Source organism: Terrapene carolina, unplaced genomic scaffold (assembly GCF_002925995.2).
Source record: "Terrapene carolina triunguis isolate 2854851 unplaced genomic scaffold, T_m_triunguis-2.0 Scaffold374, whole genome shotgun sequence".
NCBI classification, from domain to species: domain Eukaryota; kingdom Metazoa; phylum Chordata; order Testudines; family Emydidae; genus Terrapene; species Terrapene triunguis.
Window position 1 is genome coordinate 730,678 of NW_020664725.1, and position 20,712 is coordinate 751,389.

The 20,712-nt window shown below is 51.4% G+C and overlaps 1 protein-coding gene across 4 annotated transcripts in view; it reads right to left on the minus strand.

Annotated features, from left to right (window-relative positions):
• PKNOX2 (PBX/knotted 1 homeobox 2) overlaps positions 1 to 20,712 on the minus strand; it is a 676,497-nt gene that overhangs the window by 370,525 nt on the left and 285,260 nt on the right. For all 4 annotated transcript variants that reach the window (XM_026657858.1, XM_026657861.2, XM_026657857.2 and 1 more), the window contains one exon: positions 19,776 to 19,880. The gene's annotated coding sequence lies outside the window, so the exon portion shown is untranslated. The remainder of the gene's footprint in view (positions 1 to 19,775; positions 19,881 to 20,712) is intronic.

Below are 20,712 nucleotides of genomic sequence, written 5' to 3' on the forward strand. Positions count from 1 at the left end.
TGTGTGAGAGAGGCAGAGACCGTGTGTGCTGGGGGAGTGTATGGGAGACAGAGCGCTGCCCCTTTACGCAGAGCAGCCCTCACTAGTCTGAAGGCTTGTTCAAACAGCAGCAGCCCTCCCTCCCCCGCTCTGCGGAGATGGGGGACATGGGCGGGGGGAGGGGGACACCCTGACTTAACCCCCCTACTTCTCCCCCCCACTCTGCACAGCAAACAGGAGGCTCCTGGGAACAGCTGGCCAATGGGGCTCCAAGGCAGGGCTTCAGATGGCAACAGAGCAGTGGGGGGAGGGGCATTCCTGATCCAGAGGCACCCCGCTTCTAACGGCACCCCGGGCTTTCACCCAGTTCGCCCATATCAAAGGCAAACTGCAAAGTAGTAAATGACTACACAAGCATTAGAAATTACTCTGTAGGGAATCAGCCACATAGCTAGATAAGCTAATGAATCTTTTTCATCTCTAGTTTCTATGATACTGTATATTCATGGTTTGAATGCCATACAATGTCATGATTTATGTCATTACTATTTTTGCTGTGCCTAATCTGTACAACTCCACATAAATTTTCCATTCATTGATATTTGCTATAAATTGCAAATGTTACCTTCTTGTGAAAGCTTCATAAGAAAGACAAAAATTATATATTAAAATAAAAGATATCTGTGAAAAGCCTTCTTCTTTCTTGGGTGAAAGTGAAGGAGCAGATTGACGGCACATTTTGGTGCTTTCACTTAGTAAAATAATTAGCAAGGTTTATCTTTGTATTTTAATTGTGAAATATAAATACTTAAGACAGAATATGTAATTGCTGACCTTTGTAACCCCTATTTTCGTCTCTGCATGTGTCACAAAGTGAGGACGGGAGGATGAAAAGAAGATGAAGTATACAAGACAAATGTTTGTAGAAATCTGAGAATTTAACTCGTATAGCTGTTTTGCCTTTCTGATCAACATACTGTGACAAAGTTCCTCCTCTATCTTGGTGGGTCCTGCACTTATCGGCAGATTTTCTTTCCTCAGAAATTCACCATGTGGGTTGGGGAACAGCCCAGAGACCTTCCCCTCTAGAAGAACCCACAGTCCAGGTCAATTGGGAGGTTTGGGGGGAACCCAGGCCCGCCCTCTACTCCGGGTTCCAGCCCAGGGCCCTGTGGACTGCAGCTGTCTATAGTGCCTCCTATAACAGCTACAACTCCCTGGGCTACTTCCCCATGGCCTCCTCCAAACACCTTCCTTATCCTCACCACAGGACCTTCCTCCTGGTGTCTGATAACACTTGTGCTCCTCAGTCCCCCATCAGCACACCCTCTCACTCTCAGCTCCTCACACTCACACCACAAACTGAAGTGAGCTCCTTTTTAAAACCCAGGTGCCCTGATTAGCCTGCCTTAATTGATTCTAGCAGCTTCTTAATTGGTTCCAGGTGTCCTAATTAGCCTGCCTGCCTTAACTGGTTCTAGCAGGTTCCTGATTACCCTAGTACAGCCCTGCTCTGGTCACTCAGGGAACAGAAAACTGTTCAGCCAGTGGCTGGTGTGTTTGCCTTTGACCAGACTTTTGCTGGAACTTTCCCTGTTACCTTACCCAGCGAAAAGGGATCTTCTTCATCTGGGACTAATAGATCTCTCCCATTAATCATTCTCCTACTGCCCTCTGGCCTGGAGGGAGGGAGGGAGGTAGGTAGGGAGCTGCTCCTCCTGCTACTAGGCCCTGGGAATTTCCTACAACTGCTATCTAGACTGTTGCTGCTGCTCCAGCTACTCCCCTGGCTGAGCCAGACCCCCCTCCATCTCTGCTACCTACTTGCTGGCTGGCTGCTAGACCCCCCCACAGCCTTGGTTGCTGCTGCTCCAGTTACAGCCCCCTGGGAGGGGGCCTGCTGGCCCACTCCCCAGAGGAGGGGAGGGAGGGACCCCAGCCATTGCTCCCGCTGCTGTGGACACCACCACCTGGGAGGGGTCCTTCCTGCTGGCCACCAGACTGCTGCCTAAAGCTGCTGTGTTTGCTGCTGGGAGCTGTTGGAGCCCCGAGGAGGAGAAGAGGACCATCTGCCAGTTGGGGAGTGTGTAGGAATTCTACAGACCACCGTGGAGGGGGCCCTCCCGGACTGAGTAACTTTTGAACTGTGCTCTTGTGGTGGGGGTCTAGACTGTGTTTGTGGGAAACAGGGGGTGTGGCGTGGAGCCTGCCCCCTGGTCCGTCTGTGTCCCTCCCGACCCCCACCACCACCATCATCGTTGCCCCCTCCACCACCCCCACCGGCTACTCACCATCTACCTCAAGCTCCTGCCTCTGGGTCTCAGCTGCTCACCTAGGCTTGCCACGCCCTGTTGCCACCATTGGGCCTGATACAGCAGCCAGCTTACAAGGACTTTCTTTTTGTTGCAAGCGCATGTGGGTGCACGTGCCCCCCCTCTTTTAGACTGACCCCCTCCCCCCTGTAGCAAGCCCCTAGCTTTACCCCTGCTACCTACCCATTTGCCCCTTGCAGCCTTTTGCCCCTCTCCCTTGCCCCAGCCCCTCGCTAGCTCCAGTTTGTTTGCCTGCCCCGCCCTTTCCCTCTGCAGCCTTTCTTTGTTTGACCTGCCCCAGCCTCTGAAGCTAGCCCCGTGGTTCCCCTGCCCCATTCCCAGCCTGGTTGTTCCCTTCTCCCTGCGTCCCCTTGCCCTGGTTAGCTCCTCCCCTCGTGTGCCCATGTCCCCTCCCATGCGCTTGTGCCCCTCCCCATTTTAGTTTGACCCTGTTTCACTGCACCCCCCTATGCTGTTATATCCCCCCTTCCTTGGTGCGACTAGAGGAGCCGGAAACCCTCTCCGAATCAGTGACTGACCTCTAGCCCTTGATAGCCCCCCCATCCAGCCCACCCCCTTTTTTTGGCGCCCTCCTCCCCTGCCCACAGCCTAGCGGGGAGGAGTGGTTGACCTGCTTCCCCCTTCCCTATCCCCCCTCCAATGTTCGTTCTCCCCCATCCTCATTATGGCAGGGGACGAGTCGAGTGGGACCCCTCGGGCAGACCCTGCTGCCCCTCCTCCACCCGCCCCACCATCGTCCCCCCTAGCCTCTACCTCAACTGCCGCTGCCGAGCCACCTGCTACCACCCCTGCTGGAACACCGGCAGCGGCGGGTAACAAGGTGACCTCCGCTGCTGCCACGTCCCTTGCCCCCTCTGACTCTGGGGGAGTCCCCCCAGCCGGCAGGAAGGGCCAGGGCACAAAGAAGGGTAAAGGCCCTGCTAAAAAAACCAGGCCCTCCATGGCAGGGGGTGCCCCCACTGCCACAGCCCCGCAACCGGCCGCGGCATCCCTCCCTGTTTTTCCCTCCACCAGCTCTGTGGGTGTCCCTTCCCTGGCCCCCAGGGCATACACCCAGGTGGCAATGGCCCCCCCACCTGCCGCTAAGTCATCTCCCCCATCCACCGCCTCTGCTACCATCTATAGCGGCCGGGGCCCCTTCCCCACCTTGACTGGGAAGCACGGCGTCCGTTGCCTCCTGGTACCCGCCTCGCCCCACGTGGAGACCTACGTGTGGGCGTTGGCGAGGGTGGTGGGGCCCACGGCCATTGTGGTGGCCTCCAAGATGTACGGAAAGGTCGTCTTCTTCCTAGCATCGGAGACCGCCGCCCCGGAGGCAGTGGAGAAGGGCCTGGTGGTGGGGTCTGAGGCGGGCCATGTGGCGCCAGCCCATTGGACACCACGTCGAGGGTCTGCCCCCTGCTTGCCCGTCTCGGTGGGCCACGGGGCTGTGACAGGGGCCCCGCTGGGGGATAGCCATAGATCGGTAACCCCACCCCCCCATACGCGGAGAGAGGAGCTACGAGAGTTCCTTGAGGACGTCCGTGGCTCCCGCAAGAAGGTACAGCTTGCACTCCAGCGATGGGGGGATTTTCATCAGATCCTCCGGGCCGCGAGGGCCCTCATGGGGGAGGGTAAGAGGACCGGGAGGCAGGCCGCTGCGGCCTACCAACGGGTTCGCCTCTTCCGTGACTCCTTAATCGCCCACGGGGTAGGTCACGGATTGTTGCGCGGCCCGACGGAGGCTGTGAGCGTCTCTGCCGGCGAGGATCCCCCCCAGCCCTCCTTATGGCACTGATCATCTTTGCAACATTAAACACCCGGGGCTGTAGGATGGGTCTCGGCAGGAGCCAGGTGCTCTCCTTCCTTCGGGAGGGGGGGTACTCTGTGATTTTCCTGCAGGAGACCCATACGGATCCGGCCGCTGAAGCTAGCTGGTGGCTGGAGTGGGGGGACAGGGTCTATTTTAGCCACCTCACAGTTCGTACGGCTGGAGTGGTGACCCTGTTCTCCCCCGACCTACGGCCCGAGGTGCTGGGGGTCGCTGAGGCTGTGCCAGGCCGCCTGCTGCACCTCCGGGTCCGCATGGAGGGGCTTGTGGTTAATCTCGTCAACGTTTATGCCCCGACATTGGGCCCGGAGAGGTTGTGTTTTTATCAGCAGGCGTCTGCCTTCCTCAGCACCTTGGATCCTCGCGAGTGCCTGGTCCTGGGCGGGGACTTTAACGCCACCCTTGAGGAACGGGACCGCTCGGGAACCGAGCAGCACCCGGCCACCGCGGAGGTCCTCCGGGAGATTGTCGAACATCACTCCCTGGTGGACGTCTGGCGCGACCACCACCCGGATGACGTTTCAACATTCACTTTTGTCCGGGTGGAGGTCCATCGGTCGTACCACTCCCGGTTGGACCGCATCTATATGTCACGCTTCCATCTTTCCCGGGCCCACTCCTCCAGCATCCGGCCGGCCCCTTTTTCAGATCACCATCTAGCCACCGTGACAGCCTCTCTCTGCGCGGAGAGGCCGGGGCTGGCCTATTGGCACTTTAATAATAGCTTGTTGGAGGATGTGGGCGTCATGGCGTCCTTCCGGGAGTTCTGGCTGGCCTGGCGAGGGCAGCGGCGTGCCTTTCCCTCGGCGCGGCGGTGGTGGGACCTGGGGAAGGTGCGCGCCTGGCTCTTCTGCCGTGACTACACCCGAGGCGCCAGCCGACGGAGGGATGCGGCGATAGGGCAGTTGGAACGGGAGGTCTTAGAGCTGGAGAGGCGTCTGGCCACCAGCCCCGGTGATCCATCCCTCTGTGGAGCGTGCTGGGAGAAGCGGGAAGAGCTCCAGACCCTCGAGGACCATTGGGCCCGAGGTGCCTTTGTTCGATCCCGCATCCGCCTCCTTCGGGAGATGGATCGCGGCCCCCGCTTCTTCTACGCCCTGGAGAAAAAGAGGGGGGCCAAGAAACACGTCACCTGCCTTCTAGCAGAGGACGGCACCCCCCTCACGGATCCGGCGGAAATGTGCAGGAGGGCCAGGGCCTTCTACGCAGGCTTTTTCTCCCCGGATCCGACCGATCCTAACGCTTGCAGAATGCTCTGGGATGAACTCCCGACGGTCAGCGCGGGTGACCAAGACCGGCTGGAGCTGCCTCTCACTCTGGCCAAGTTCTCGGAAGCCCTCCGCCGCATGCCCACCAATAAATCTCCGGGCATGGACGGGCTGACTGTGGAGTTCTACCGCGTGTTTTGGGACGTCCTCGGCCCGGACCTTGTCACCGTCTGGGCTGAGTCCTTGCAGGGCGGGGTCCTCCCTCTTTCGTGCAGGCGAGCCGTGCTCGCCTTATTGCCGAAGAAGGGGGACCTCCGCGATTTACGGAATTGGCGTCCCATCTCGCTCCTCAGCACGGACTATAAAATCGTAGTGAAGGCCATCTCGCTGCGGCTAGGGTCCGTGCTGGCGGACGTGATCCACCCAGACCAGACCTACACCGTCCCGGGCCGCACCATCTTTGACAACTTGTATCTGGTCCGGGACCTCTTGGAACTCGGGTGTAGGGATGGTCTGTCGTTCGCCCTCCTGTCCCTGGATCAGGAGAAGGCGTTCGACAGGGTGGACCACGGGTATCTCCTGGGCACTCGGCGAGCGTTTGGCTTCGGGCCCCAGTTTGTGGGTTTTCTCCAGGTGCTGTACGCCTCCGCAGAGTGTTTGGTCAGGCTCAACTGGACCCTGACCGAACCGGTCAGCTTCGGGCGAGGAGTACGTCAAGGGTGCCCCCTCTCGGGCCAGCTGTATGCTCTGGCGATCGAGCCCTTCCTCTGTCTCCTCCGTAGGAGGTTGGCAGGGTTGGTGCTGCGGGAGCCGGAGCTACGGCTGGTCCTGTCGGCATATGCCGACGACGTGCTCCTCGTGGTCCAGGACCCGGGCGACTTGGTGCGGGTGGAGGCTTGCCAGACCATCTATTCGGCGGCCTCCTCCGCCCGGGTCAACTGGGTCAAGAGCTCTGGCCTGGTGGTAGGGGACGGGTGGCAGGCGAGCTCCCTCCCACCCGTGCTTCAGGCCATCCGGTGGAGCGCGGGTCCGCTGCTCTATCTTGGCGTTTATCATTCTGCCACGCATCCGTCTCCGCCGGAGAACTGGCTAGGTTTAGAGGGCAGGGTGTCGGAGTGGCTCCGGAAATGGACAGGACTGCTCCGGTGTCTCTCCCTTCGAGGGAGAGCACTGGTGCTCAATCAACTAGTCCTGTCCATGCTCTGGTACCGGCTCAACACCCTGGTCCCGGCCCCGGGCTTCCTGACCACCCTCCGGACATTGATTCTAGAGTTCTTTTGGTCAGGACTGCACTGGGTCTCTGCGGGGGTTCTCCATCTACCCCTGGAGGAGGGAGGGCAGGGCCTGAAGTGTCTGCATGCTCAGGTCCACGTCTTCCGCCTCCAGGCCCTGCAGAGGCTCCTTTATGGTGCAGGTAGTCCGGCATGGAGTGTATTGGCGCACGCCTTCCTGCGCCGCTTCCGAGGGCTCCGATATGACCGGCAGCTCCTTTGTCTCCATCCGAGAGGTCTTCCGCGAGGCCTCTCCGAGCTGCTGGTCTTCTACCAGGACCTCCTCCGGACCTGGAAACTGTTTTCAGTGACCAGGTCCGTGGCGGCCACCATGGGGGCAGATCTCCTCGCGGAGCCCCTGCTACACAACCCCCAGCTTCGTGTGCAGGTGGCGGAGTCCCCCGTGGTGTGCCAGAGGTTGGTCCTAGCAGAAGTCACCAAAGTCGGAGACCTCCTGGACTACGACCGGGGAGACTGGCTGGATCCCCTGACGCTCGCTCAGCGCATGGGGCTCTCCAGACCTCGTACTCCCCGGCGCGTACTTCAGGAGGTGAAGGCCGCTTTGCCGCCCGCTGCTCAGGACTATCTCGACCGGGTCCTGTGAGAGGGCACGCCCCGCCCACCCTCCACTCCGAGCCCTCCAGACTTTTTCATCGGGCCCCTGCCCCGTGGACCCAACCAGCCCCCTCCCCGTCCATTCGCCATGAGCCGGCTGCACCATCTGCAGCCACTTCTGTTCCGGACTGCGCCAAGGAAACATCTATACACGCTCATGCTCCATGTTCTTCATGTCCTCACCTTCGCGTCCCGCCCCGATACGAAGTGGTGGGACCTTCTGCCACCTCTGGAGGGTGAGGAGCCCTGGTGGGCCAGCCTTTATTCTGCTCTGATCCCGAAGCCCACCGGGGACATCAGTTGGTGGCTCCTTCACGGAGCTGTGAGCACGGGCGTGTACTTGGCGCGGTTTACCCCTATCCCAGACACCTGCCCCTTTTGCGGCGTGAGGGAGACCCTGGCGCATGTTTACCTGGAGTGCGCCAGGCTGCAGCCCCTATTCTGGCTCCTCACGGATATTTTGTTAAGATTTTGGTTGCACTTTTCTCCTCACCTTTTTATTTATGCACTCCCTATCCGTCGCCCCACAAAGTCACGGGACCTCCTGGTCAACCTCCTTTTGGCCCTAGCGAAACTGGCCATCTATAAAACCAGAGTGAGGAGGTTGGCCAATGGAGTTTCCTGTGACTGTGGGGCATATTTCAGGTCCTCCGTTCTTTCATGTATCCGGGCAGAGTTCCTCTGGGCGGCGTCCACTGGCTCCCTTGACACCTTTGAGGAGCAGTGGGCACTGTCCGGGGTTCTCTGCTCGGTGTCCCCATCTGGTTCGCTTCGTTTGACCCTTTGACCTCACTCCTGTCCCTGTTCTTTTATTAGTTGTCCCCTGTAATTTTTTTGTCTCCAGGTCCTGTGGACCCCCCCTTAGGCTGGGGGGGATCCTTTAGCAGTGGGCGCCCGCCCACTTCCTGGATCCCAGTAGGACTGGTCACTCAGGGAACAGAAAACTACTCATCCAGTGACCAGTATATTTGCCCTCTACCAGACTCCTGTACCCCACTGGTCTGGGTCTGTCACAATACGTTTAACACCATTGCCCCAACCAACTGTACTTAACAAAGTTGACAACTTTGAAAAAGTAAGTTCATGTAAGACTATTTTTGCCTCCACTGACAGACAACTTTTGGGAATTCATCACTAATGTGGGCTAGCCCACTTATTTAATCAATAAGATCATTCAGGTAATTTGCTAGATTTCTTTTTACAGCAAAAGTTGGGTGTCCTGTGGACTATAAAACTTCAGGTTAAGAAGCTGAGCTGCCCACTCTCACAATATCATGGGATGCACAATTACTACTCGCTTCATCCCTGTTTGCAGTGGGTTAATGGCTAATATCATCACAACAAAACAATATAGCTTCTTCAGCGCCCAAGGAAAATCAGTGATGCAAAATAATGGGTCAATATCTATGCCACATGGCTGAACATCTGAATATACAAAAGCAATGAATTACAGCTCACTTTATTAATCTCCTATGATAGCTGGGTTCACTTTTCCTCTCTGAGTAACAATATGCTTACAGACAAGCATTGCTAGTTGTAACACCAGCTATTCGAACAATGTATAGTAGTTGATAATATGTTAGTGATTCTACTACAAAGCCTAATGTCACAGGGTAACTGGCTCTTTTGAGGGGAAATGGGTCCTACCATGCCTGTGCCAAAATTAATCAGCTGCTTCCCAGCCTAAGGAGGCAAGTGATGAGACACCTGGGCCTTATAAGAGGGCTGAGGGAGTGGGCAGGATTCTGTGGAAGGTCCGAGTCTGGGTCTACAGGGGAACTAGTACTTCAGGGGAACCAGCCTAGGGCTAGCACTCTACCCCTGAATGGAGAAATATACTCTCAAAGGGAGCCCAGAAAGGGGCTGGGAATAGGGCCCAGAGAATAGGTTGAAGAGAAGCCCCAAACAGCAGAAGAACCTTTTTTGGCTGTTGGACTTTTTAATTTGGACTTCTTGTTTTGGGACTTAGCCAGGGGATTAATACATATCTCTAGAACTGACTGGTGTGTGTGTGTTGAGCCAAGGAGACCCACCTCAGGGGAGGGAAACTGAGGCAGGGAGTGTTAGAAGGCAGCCATGCCCTACGACACCTCAGTTTCAGGGGTTTATGACTTATGGTTTAAGGATTTGTATTGGGCTGGAGCTTGTCAGTGTTTTAGACTGAATGGGAGCCCTTTTTAAACAATGGGGAATGGATGAGCTGGGCCGGCCATTTATCGACAGCACAGTGCCCTGCTGCACACTTCAGGGATTTGCAGTGGGGGCCAAAGCTCTGGATCTGCAAGCTGTGGAGACAGCAAAGTTGGCCTCTGATGAAAGGAAGCAGCGACTGATAACTAAGCAATGAGAAAGATCTAACGCCTCGTGAAGGGCTGCGGAGCATATTGCAGCCAGTCCTCCGAGTGGTACAGACAGGCCTTGAGTGGCAGTTTCACCTTGAGAGCTCAGTGGACAGTGGGGGAAATTATTCAAACATCTCAGTAAATCTAATTGGCCATGTTCCAACCTGTTTAAATTGGCCTCTTGCAAGCAACCCTGCAAGTGACTTTTTATTCAGATAAAAGTGCTGAGAAAAACAAATGCTGGCCCAATAAATGACACCGGTTTCAAACAGCCATAGCAGGGTGACCACAGAAACAAAGGGCCAGAAGTGAGAGAGACGTTCTACTTTGAAAAGTGACTCTTTGAGAATGGCAACTTCTCACTTTACAGATGTGCTCCTGGTATGGATACAGCATCAGATCTACTGATCGGAAGGGATAATATTAATCGCCATTGCTTCTCACTCCAGTTTAGCCAACACAACAAAGAGGAAATGAGCTGGATTCTATTTGTTATTGCGTATCAATATGTAAACATTTCTACCAAGTTTCAATACAATGTTGATCAATTACAACTGTGCAAACCACTCAAGTGTATGGGCATGCATAAGTGTCACAGAGAATAATTTGATGAAAACCCTTAACAGCTAGGACTATGCAAAGCCCCTGGCCAGAGCCCAGGCGCAGATTAAATTAAATGGACCATACAAGAGCTGGACACATCCTAGCCAGCTAGGACCATATGTGCACATGTTACATGCAATTACTCTGTGTGAATGTGGTGACAAAGAAATCATTTTAAATGTGACCCCAGCCTATAGGATTACAATAGACTATGATGTCTACCAGTTACATCTTAGGAAACACCTGACTAGAGTGCCCCAGCCCCCCCACCCCCCAAAATGGCGGGATTAAAATGTCCTAAAATTCTCTGATCCTGCCAATCCTATTCCGCTTAACTCCAAAAAATGTTCCCACCTGCTCCCTAAGGGAGTCAAAGACCTAATGATTTGACAGAACCTTCCTTGCTTTATTACAGTTCTAGCAATCCTATCAGGAAACAGACACAAGTCCATGTTACTAAAGTGACAAGTTACACTGCGGTCATAGGGATCAACAGTGAATATGTGCTGTGAATAGGGTTGCCAACCCTCCCGGTTTCACCAGGAGGCTCCCGGAATCAGGCCCTATCTCCGGGAGGCTACTGAAGCCAAACCAGGAAATTCAGGCGCTGAAAGTGTGATGGAGCAGCAGAGCTAAGGCAGGCTCCCTGCCTGCCCGGGGTCCACGCCGCTCCCGAAAGCAGCTGGCACGTCCCTGCGGCCCCTGGGAGGGGGGGGCACAGGCGGCTCCACACGCTGCCCCTGCTCCCAGCACCGACTCCACAGCTCACATTGGCTGGGAACTGCGGTGGCGGTGTTTGCAGGCACGGGCAGCATGCAGAATCCCCTACCCCCCTAGAGGCTGCAGGAACATGCCAGCCACTTCTGGGAGCCCCTCACCCCCTCCTGCACCCCTACCCCAGCCTGGAGCCTCCTCCTGTACCCAAAATCTCTCCCAGAGCCTGCACCCCACACCCCCTCCTGCACCCCAACCCCCTGCCCCAGGCTCAGCCCGGAGCCCTCTCACACACTCCGAACCCCTCTGCCCCAGCCCAGAGCTCACACCCCCTCACACACCCCAACCCCCTGCCCCTGCCTCGTGAAAGTGAGTGGGGGGGGGGAGAGCAAGCGACAGAGGGAGGGGGGATGGAGTGAGTGGGGCAGGGGCTCAGAGAAAGGGCAGGGCAGAGGCGGGGCCTCGGAGAACGGGTGGAGTGGGAGCGGGGCATGGGTGTTTTGGGTTTGTGTGATGAGACAGTTGGCAACTCTAGCTGTGAACAGAGCCTACAAACATCCAGTGATCTGAAATAAGTCCATATGAAGTGTTCAATATTTTCTACTAATGAACAAATGCTTAAAAACCAAAGGCTGAAAATCATCCGATTGTTGGCAAAGAACGTTGGATTAGGAGTGAGAAAAGGGAGCCCTTGAGAAACCCCTTCCAGTACAGAGAGAGAGAGTGGCAGCCATCATGAGCTGAATACACAGACAGGACTAAATTTGCTTAAGTTGTGTCCGTCCTTGGAACTCAGAACCTGACGCTTTAATAAAACAAGCAATTTGTGATACCCATTTTTACTCATTCAGAAACCAATATCCAGGTGACCACAGTCTTTTGTTTTAGCATTGGCAGCTGTGTGGGGCAGGGTTGAGCATTACAGAGGACCTTCCCCAGTCAGACTGCTCCTTCTAGCTAGCCTTGCCCTTAAAGGACACTTTCAACATGTTTAGGCTGAAAATTTTACTTTTGTGTATTTTCATTCAAGAAGTTGAACTTTCCCCTCTCTACCCTACTAAGAACAGAGGTAGATACATTCTGGGATGTACGTGAAGCCAACACTACTTAACAGCAAATCAAATGTTTCTCCACTCTCCCCAGCAGGGCCGGCTTTAGGAAGTGCGGGGCCCGATTCGAACAGTTTCGACGGGGCCCCGGCAGGAATGACTAAAAAAAAAACACACACCAAAAAAACACGTGGGGCTTGTACTCACCGGGCTGCACTCCTAGTCTTTGGCGGCGGGTTCTTCACTCTCTCCGGGTCTTCAGCAGCACTGAAGGACCCGCCGCCAAAGACCCGGAGCGAGTGAAGGACCCGCCGCCAAAGACCTGGAGCGCCGCCGGTTGAGTAAAAATTAAAAAGATGCCTCTAGCCAGGGAAGGGATTCTCTGGCACTTGCCCCCCACTCTGGGCGTCCCTGCCACTGGGCGCGGGGCCCTCTTAGGCGCGGGCCCCGATTCGGGGGAATTGGTGGAATTGGCCTAAAGCCGGCCCTGCTCCCCAGGCTGTCTCTCCTTTCATATATGATATAGTCTAGGATTAAAGTTTCTGATAGAGCTGTCAATTAATTGCAGTTAACTCACACGATTAACTCAAAAAAATTGTCTTGCTCAGGAGTGTGAAAAAATACCCCCCCTGAGCGCTGCAAATTTCAGCATTGTAAAGTGCCAGTGTAGACAGTGCACCAGCGCTGGGAGCCACCCAGCTACGCTGGAGGTGGGTTTTTTAGAGTGCTGGGAGAGCTCTCCCAGAGCTATGCTGCGACTATACAAGCCATATTAAAGCGTTGCCGTGGCAGCGCTGCCGTGGCAGCACTTTAACATTGCCAGTGAAGACGTTCCCTCAGATGATGAAAATGAACATGCGTCAGTCTGCACTGCTTTGGATTGTTATCAAGCAGAACCCATCATCCGCATGGAAGCATGTCCTCTGGAATGGTGGTGGAAGCATGAAGGGACATATGAATCTTAAGCGCATCTAGCACGTAAATACCTTGCAACGTCAGCTCCAACAGTGCCATGTGAACGCCTGTTCTCACTTTCAGGTGACATTGTAAACAAGAAGTAGGTAGCATTATCTCCTGCAAATTGTAACCAACCTTGTTTCTCTGAGTGACTGGCTGACCAAGAAGTAGGACTGAGTGGACTTGTAGGCTCTAAAGTTTTATTGTTTTATTTTTGAATGCAGGTTTTTTTGTACATAATTCTACATTTGTAAGTTCAACTTTCATGATAAAGAGATTACACTACAGTACTTGTATGAGATGAACTGAGAAATACAATTTTTTCATTTTTTACAGTACAAATATTTGTAATAAAAATAAATATAAAGTGAGCACTGTACACTTTGTATTCTGTGTTGCAACTGAAATTAATATATTTGACAATGTAGTAAACATCCCAAAATATTTAAAATAAATGGCATTCTATTATTGTTTAACAGCATGAATAATCGTGCTATTAATCGCAATTAATTTTTTTAATTGCGCGATTAATCGCGATTGTTTTTTTTAATCACCTGACAGCCTAGTTTCTGATTGACTTCTTTTTTGCTTCTGTACATCTCTCCCAGTGTCTGTGTGAGTTAACACCAATGGGCCATATTCTGCTCTCAGTAACACACATGCAACCTCATGACTTCAGTTGGATTGCATGGGGTTAGTTGAGAACAGCATACTTTGTACTTTGCATATGCCTTCTTCAGCATATGTTTGCTTGTGGGGGGGAAGGGGGATGCAGGAATAAGGTCTAGAAGACCTGCATGTTACCAGTTTGTTTCATATGTTAAAGACTACTCATCTGCTTAGAACTGGTAACTAGCAAGTGAGCAGTAATAGAGCATTGCAATATTCTGCTGACGTGTTTGAAGATTAAGGCTACTCCTTTAAAGATGTATGTGTTGTAATACAGAACCTAGTAAGAGGCAAGCAAATCTCCTTTGGAGATGGTTGTTTCTCCATTTCCAAGTACTTCCCCAGGCCACTATAGAGGATACACCAGGCACCTCCGTCAGCAAAGTTTTTGATTTACTCCCTCTTCGAGCACTTCTGAGAGCTCTGTGCCCTGCACTACTTCTTGGTTTTAGTTGCCTCATTTAAAACAGCTTGGTTTTCCTTGTAAAATGCAAAAATCCCAAACAAAAAGTGTTTTAAAAAATGGAAGATGCAGTGAGACTTCCAAAAATGTCATGCACATCTTTAGCACATGGGCTGCCAGGTCCAGATAATCAAAGACATTTAGGTACCTAACTCCCATGGGAATTAGGTGCCTAAATACCTTTGAGGATCTAGGCCTCTGTGCCCACAGGACCTAGGCACTGAACCAGCTGATTACAGCATCAATGATTTGCTATTAAATTAACATTCAAACAATAAATTGTAACAGAAGCTGTTTAGTCAACTGCTCCCATTTCAAACCCTCTCTATTTGCATGTTTACAGGGAAGTTAGAAGTCTGAATCAGCAGCCATATTTACAGCTTTTTACATCCTATCAGAAAAAAAAACTACCAATTTTAAGAGCCAAATTATATATCTACTGTACAAACCTTCAAGCAATCAGGGAGTCACAAATAATTTTGAAAGCCTGTAATTATATTTTACTTTTACTATATTTTCTTTTTCATTTTCTCCAAAAGGATAAACCACAAAATGTGTGTGTAGGGGATACAGATGTGACCTATACTCACAATAGCAAGGGAATTCCAAGCAAAGAATCTGTGAATTGCCAGATCCTGAGAAAGGTGCATGAAATTGTGCACAAGCCACGCAGCTCTTCCCGGCGGCGAGCACAATGACACAATTAGTGGTGGAACATCAACTCGGACAATTCAGCCTAAACCCTGAATTGCTTGGCTGTTTGGTTTCAGGCAGGGTCCCAATTTCATTTCACTAGTTTTCTGGAGTTCAAGAAAACATAATTTCCTACTTCACCTCTGCTTTGAAAAGTGTATCTTCTCCCCACCCTCACCCCGTGTTCTCTAACCACAACACTGGATTCAACACACAAATGTTCAAGCCTCTGGGTTTCTAAAATGAGCTGAACTGTTCCTAACTAATCTGCAGTTTTCACTGACATTGTGAAGATTCTGTCTTTGCTGAGAACCTTCTGATCTAGCAGCCCCATCACTAGAACAAAAGGAAAATTTCTGGCTGTTGCTAAGCGTGCTGTGCTGGAGCCATCACTCACTGCCACTGAGGAGGGAGGTATCTGATGGTGGCTATTGGGCTAATCATATTTGTATTTTAAATCATTGTAATTTTTTCTCCAGTTTCTGCTAGGAGTTCTCATCATAAGGCCTGATTCAACAAAGTTCTGAGGCATGTGCTGAACTTTAAGCATATGAGGCAGCCCCAATGACTTATAGATTCATAGACTCTAGGACTAGAAGGGACCTCGAGAGGTAATCGAGTCCAGTCCCCTGCCCTCATGGTAGGACCAAATACTGAGTAGACCATCCTTGATAGACATTTATCTAACCTACTCTTAAATATCTCCAGAGATGGAGGTTCCACAACCTCCCTAGGCAATTTATTCCAGTGTTTAACCACCCTGACAGTTAGGAACTTTTTCCTAATGTCCAACCTAAACCTCCCTTGCTGCAGTTTAAGCCCACTGCTTCTTGTTCTATCCTTAGAGGCTAAGATGAACAAGTTTTCTCCCACCTCCTTATGACACCCTTTTAGATACCTGAAAACTGCTATCATGTCCCCTCTCACTCTTCTCTTTTCCAAACTAAGGCAAGTGCTTAAAGTTAGCCACATGCCCTGATCCCTTGCTGTCTCAGGGCCCTGATTTCTCTCTTGGTGAGTCTTAGGTAATTCCTTAGGGCTAGATTTGACCTGGCTTGAACACCCACAGAGGGGAACAGGGCATGCAAGAGTCACAAGTTGTGCCCCTGCTTGCCCCCGCTCCGGAGCGGGCGGGTGGGGAGTGATGGGGAATGGTTGGAGTCTTGGCTCCATCCCTTTCAGTGTGCTGGCCAATACAATGGAGCTGGTGCAGGAGGGCTCATAATTGGCTGCAGATCTAGGTCATTGCTACCACCCAAGTAGGGAGGGAATTGTGCCTCAGAGCCTCTCTAGGGCACAGGACTTCCAGGGGCTACTCTAGGGCATGCAGCATACAATCTCTGCCCCCATTGTTCAGGGCACTGTCCAAAGGAACAATCAAGTCCTTGGGCCAGATGGGACCAAGGAAGAAAGACATCATCCCGAGAAATCTAGCCAGCCAGGTCAACTGGAACACTGTAGCCAATCTCCTATGAATGGAACTGGAAAAGAATCTTCAAGTATGGGGAGTTCCTCTCTGGGGATTAGCCCTGTCTCCTGAATCACTTAGTTCCAACAGAGAAGGGGCTAGTTGACTACTTGACATAATTTTATAAACACAAAGTATAATAAACACGACGTCACCTTTCCTCAGGTTAAAATGTTTCATGAATTTGTAGACAAAAATAGAAACCATCCCTTACATCTTACTAAAGAGCCAGATTTGATTAGAAATTGACCTCCACCATTGTGAAATCTGGCATAGCACGGTAACACAAAACGGCCTTCCCCTTAGTCCTGACATCGTTTGGTGGCGGCTATGATTCATAGATACCAAGGCCACAAGGGACCATTGTGATCTTCTAGTCTGACCTCCTGCATAACACAGGTCAGAGAACTGCCCCCCAAATAATTCCAACAGCACATCTGGAAGGCCTAACCTCTGATTAGGTCTCACAGGGGGGCCTGCAGAATATAATCCTCTCATTACTTTATGTGGTTTATTAGAAGAAATTTTTAAAACATTACTGAGGCAAGAAGGTTCCGTTAAAAGAGAGGGATACAGAAGCCTTTGGACTTTGCTCTGGATCAAGGTAAGTTTTATATCTGATTAAAAGAACAGAAAAGGTTTTTCTCCCAAGATGCTCAGACCCTAACATTTCCTAGTTAACAAGAGAAAGGCCAGAGAGATGGCAGAGGTTCATGTTTTAAGAAAAAAACATGCATAGTTTGGAACAACAGCAGTTTTGTTTCTTCTGTCTGACTGTGGGGTTATATTAAGACAAAGGTTTTGTAGGGAGTATCAGGGCCATCCCTAGCCATTTTGGTGCCCTACGTAGCCCCCCCACAGGGGGGCTATGTGGAGCCCCAGGCCTCCGCAGGGGGTGCGTGGGGGGGGGCTGGCTTGGGGGGCAGGGGGAACCACCCCTCAGCACGAGGTGGTGGAGCGGGTTGGGGCCAGGTCCCTCCACTTCCTGCTGCCCGGTGAGTCCAGGGCAGGCCCGACCCCACACTCACGGGGCGACAGGAAGTGGAGTGACCCTGCCCCAGCCCGCTCCGCACTGCTCCCCTTGCTCCCAGCCTTGGGGCTGGGGGGCAAGGGGGAACCGCCCCCCAGCACTCACCGGCAGCGCGGCTGCGAGCCAGGGGAGCGGAGCAGGCTGGGGCCGGATTGCTCCACTTACCGCCACCGGTGAGTGCAGGCCCGGCCCCTGCTGCCGTCCTCAGGGGAGTGGAGGCGGGGCTGGGGCAGAGCAGGGGCAGGAAGAGGCGGGGGGGGGCAGAGCAGGGGCGGGGGCGTGGGGGGAGGGGGGGGGGGGGGGGGGGGGAGCAGGGGCAGGGGCCATGGGGAAGAGGCGGAGCAGGGACTGGAGCAGCACACAGCTGCATAGGGCACCAGGAAATTTGGTGCCCCAAATTTCCTGGTGCCCAGTGCAGCTGCATACTTTGCGTATGGGTAGGGACGGCCCTGGGTAGTATGACGCTGCACCCCGTATTCTTCACAGTGATATTATTATGATATGATTATGGCATAATTATGATGCATTTTGTGCCAGACAAGTCATGTAAGGTGTCATTGAAAAAGTTATGATTTGCTGAATGTGATTATCCTATTTCTGTGCATGTATCCTTTTTGTATCTAAAGTTAGGAATATTGACTATGTGTCTGTATTTCAAATGTGCTTACTCTGGGTGACACCCACAGCTAGCCTTTCACGTACAACAATGAAGAAGCCAGAGAGTGCTGATGGCCCATCAGCAAAGACAATGAACCCTGGAAGAACTTAACCTTCCTGTGAACGTTCCAGACAGCCTGTAAGTAACGGCGGCTATGACTCAGCAAGGTATGCAAGGGCATATGACCAGGCCACATGACTCTGGACTCCTTTTTGGGATGTCTGTATTTTTCCACAAACTGGTCTGGGAACCAAGGTTTGAAACAAAGGGTTCCCGCCATATGCTAAAGCTATATAAGGCCAGGAGTGACATCATGTGTTGTTCTTCACCCCCCCCACACACACACACAAGAAAACTCCTGGAAACACCTAAGGAACAACAGACTGAACCGGGGGAAGTGCTGGACCCAGGCTAAAGGGATTTCTAGCCTGTGTATGAAAAGCTTGGGGATTCCAAACTGCAAAGCAAGTGCAGTTTCCACCTTAAGAATCTGCAGCCTGCTTCTACGATCACTCAGGTGAAAAACTACGAATGCATATTCAATCTAGTATGTTAAGCCTAGTTTGCGATTTTCTTTATTTGCTAGGTAATCTGCTTTGATCTGTTTGCTATCCCTTATAATCACTGAAATCTATCTTTTGTTGTTAATAAACTTATTTTATGTTTTAATTTAAACTCAGTGTGCCTTTAAGCGAAGTGTCTGGGGGAAAATCTCAGCTTGGTTTAACACAGGCTTGTTGCATTTCCTCTCCACATTGAGGGGGAGGCGAACTGGATAATACATTCATACTGGTGGAAGTTTGGACCACAGCAGGACGGTACAGCTGTGGGGTCCTAGGTTATTTTGGCTGTAGCCTCTCTATTGTTGGTTTATGCAGTGGCTGGTCAGACAGCATGTAACTGCAGCTGAGTGTGCCTCTACCTGTGTGAATGCTGGGGGAAATGTAGGACCGGGAGCGGGTCTGCAGCTTGTCACAGTAGCACAGTGTGAGCGGGAGCCCAGACTGGTGGGTTAGAGGGCTCAGTGGTACCCCGGTCCCAGGTGCACCCCAGGCGGAACCCGTCACAGGTCGCACTCAGGATGAAGCAAGTAACTTTCAGATAACTTTGTGGTTTCTTCAGTGCCTCCAGAGCTTCCTGAGTTGGACACCAGTTTGAACCCTGTTCCTGCAAACACTCACATGGGCAACTTTCTGCATGTGGGCAGTCCCTTTGGAGTGGTTACGAGTTCAGGGCCTTAGACTGCACAGAGAATTCTGATAGCACTGATTTCAGACACATTTCATTTGATTGTTTTCTATAGTCTTAGGGTTTGTGTTTTTTAACAACTGGCAATTTTTAACTCAGATCACACCCTATTGCTCTTGTAAATTTGGCAGTAATAATGGGTATACTTTGGGTCATTTTCTTTTTAACCTTTTTTAGTTTTTAAAATACAGTTGACCTTTTGGAGAAAGGTCTGATTTAAAAGCTTATAAACAAAAATGTTTAAAAAACTGGCACATTTCCCACAGGTGGCATTAATAGTTGTGCTTATGGCATCCTTTCAGGCTCCAGCCATTAGAAGCTGAGACAATTAAAAGTTTGGATTTTTCCCCAAAACACACACTTTGTGTACTTGTTTTAAACAAACACCAGTAACCAAGCACTCAAGAGAAACCCTCTTATAATATCATGGATTAACACTATTTTGCTAAGTTAATATCTGGCTGCCGGGGTTATTTTATTACAATGATATTAAAAATTATGATAAATATATTGCCAGTGTCCCTATTAAAACTTCAGTAAGGTCACTCCTGGTCTATTCCGTGTGTAAAGCACCTGCTTTGTTAATTTATTTGTGCCACTTATTGAAATGATTCTGATTTGTTTTGTTCATTTGCTTGAAGCTATAGAAGTATGATGAGTCTTACTGTTTGGAGTGTGCTCTGGGAGCTGCCAGTCCTTTGAACCTCGCCCCTTTGCTCTTCCTCTGCCAGTAAAACAAAACCTCCTTCTTTCAGTCACAGCCAAAGCACCTGAAAAGAGAAAGATAAACTATCAACTGGAGAAAGCGCATTTCCCCCCATCAGAAATTCATTTCTGTACAAGTGAAAGCAGCAGGGACAAAAACAAATCTGCAGCTCCCGCCAACAGATCTACTCTTCATAAGCATCACTGAGATCTTTTACGATCCAGACTAACAGCAGGAACAGAAAACATTTGGAAAACCAGGAAAATATTGCTCTCTGCCATTGTATGTTTCCAGTCTATAAAAAAGCAGGCAAATAAAAGGGACAATGTCAGATCAAATTTGGCCTCAAATTTAGGAATATTTTTGAAAAATTCTAGTGGAAACAGTTTCCCCTTCCCCTCCCCCACCCCCCGCAAAAAAAACATAAATAGTTCCCTGCAGTGTTTGTAACACAAATGTTGGAGTGCTGTGCTAGAGCATGAAATACCCTCCGTGAAACCAGCCAATTACTAGGCACAAAAATGAAACTGATCATCATGTTTCATGGGCCAAGCCAAGAGAAATATGGAAAATAATACACAGCACAAAGAATAACTCCTAAATGAGATTTAAAAAATTCTTTGTTGTATTATTCTGTGATGTTATTAGCCCAATCGCTAAACACACTTAGGGCTGGTCCACACTAACCCCCCAGTTCGAACGTGAATAACGTAGCTGAAGTCGAAGTATCTTAGTTCGAACTACAAGGTACTTACCGCGGGTCCACACGCGGCAGGCAGGCTCCCCCGTCGACTCCGCGTACTCCTCTCGCGGAGCAGGAGTACCGGTGTCGACGGCGAGCACTTCCTGGATCGATTTATCGCGTCTAGACAAGACGCAATAAATCGATCCCAGAA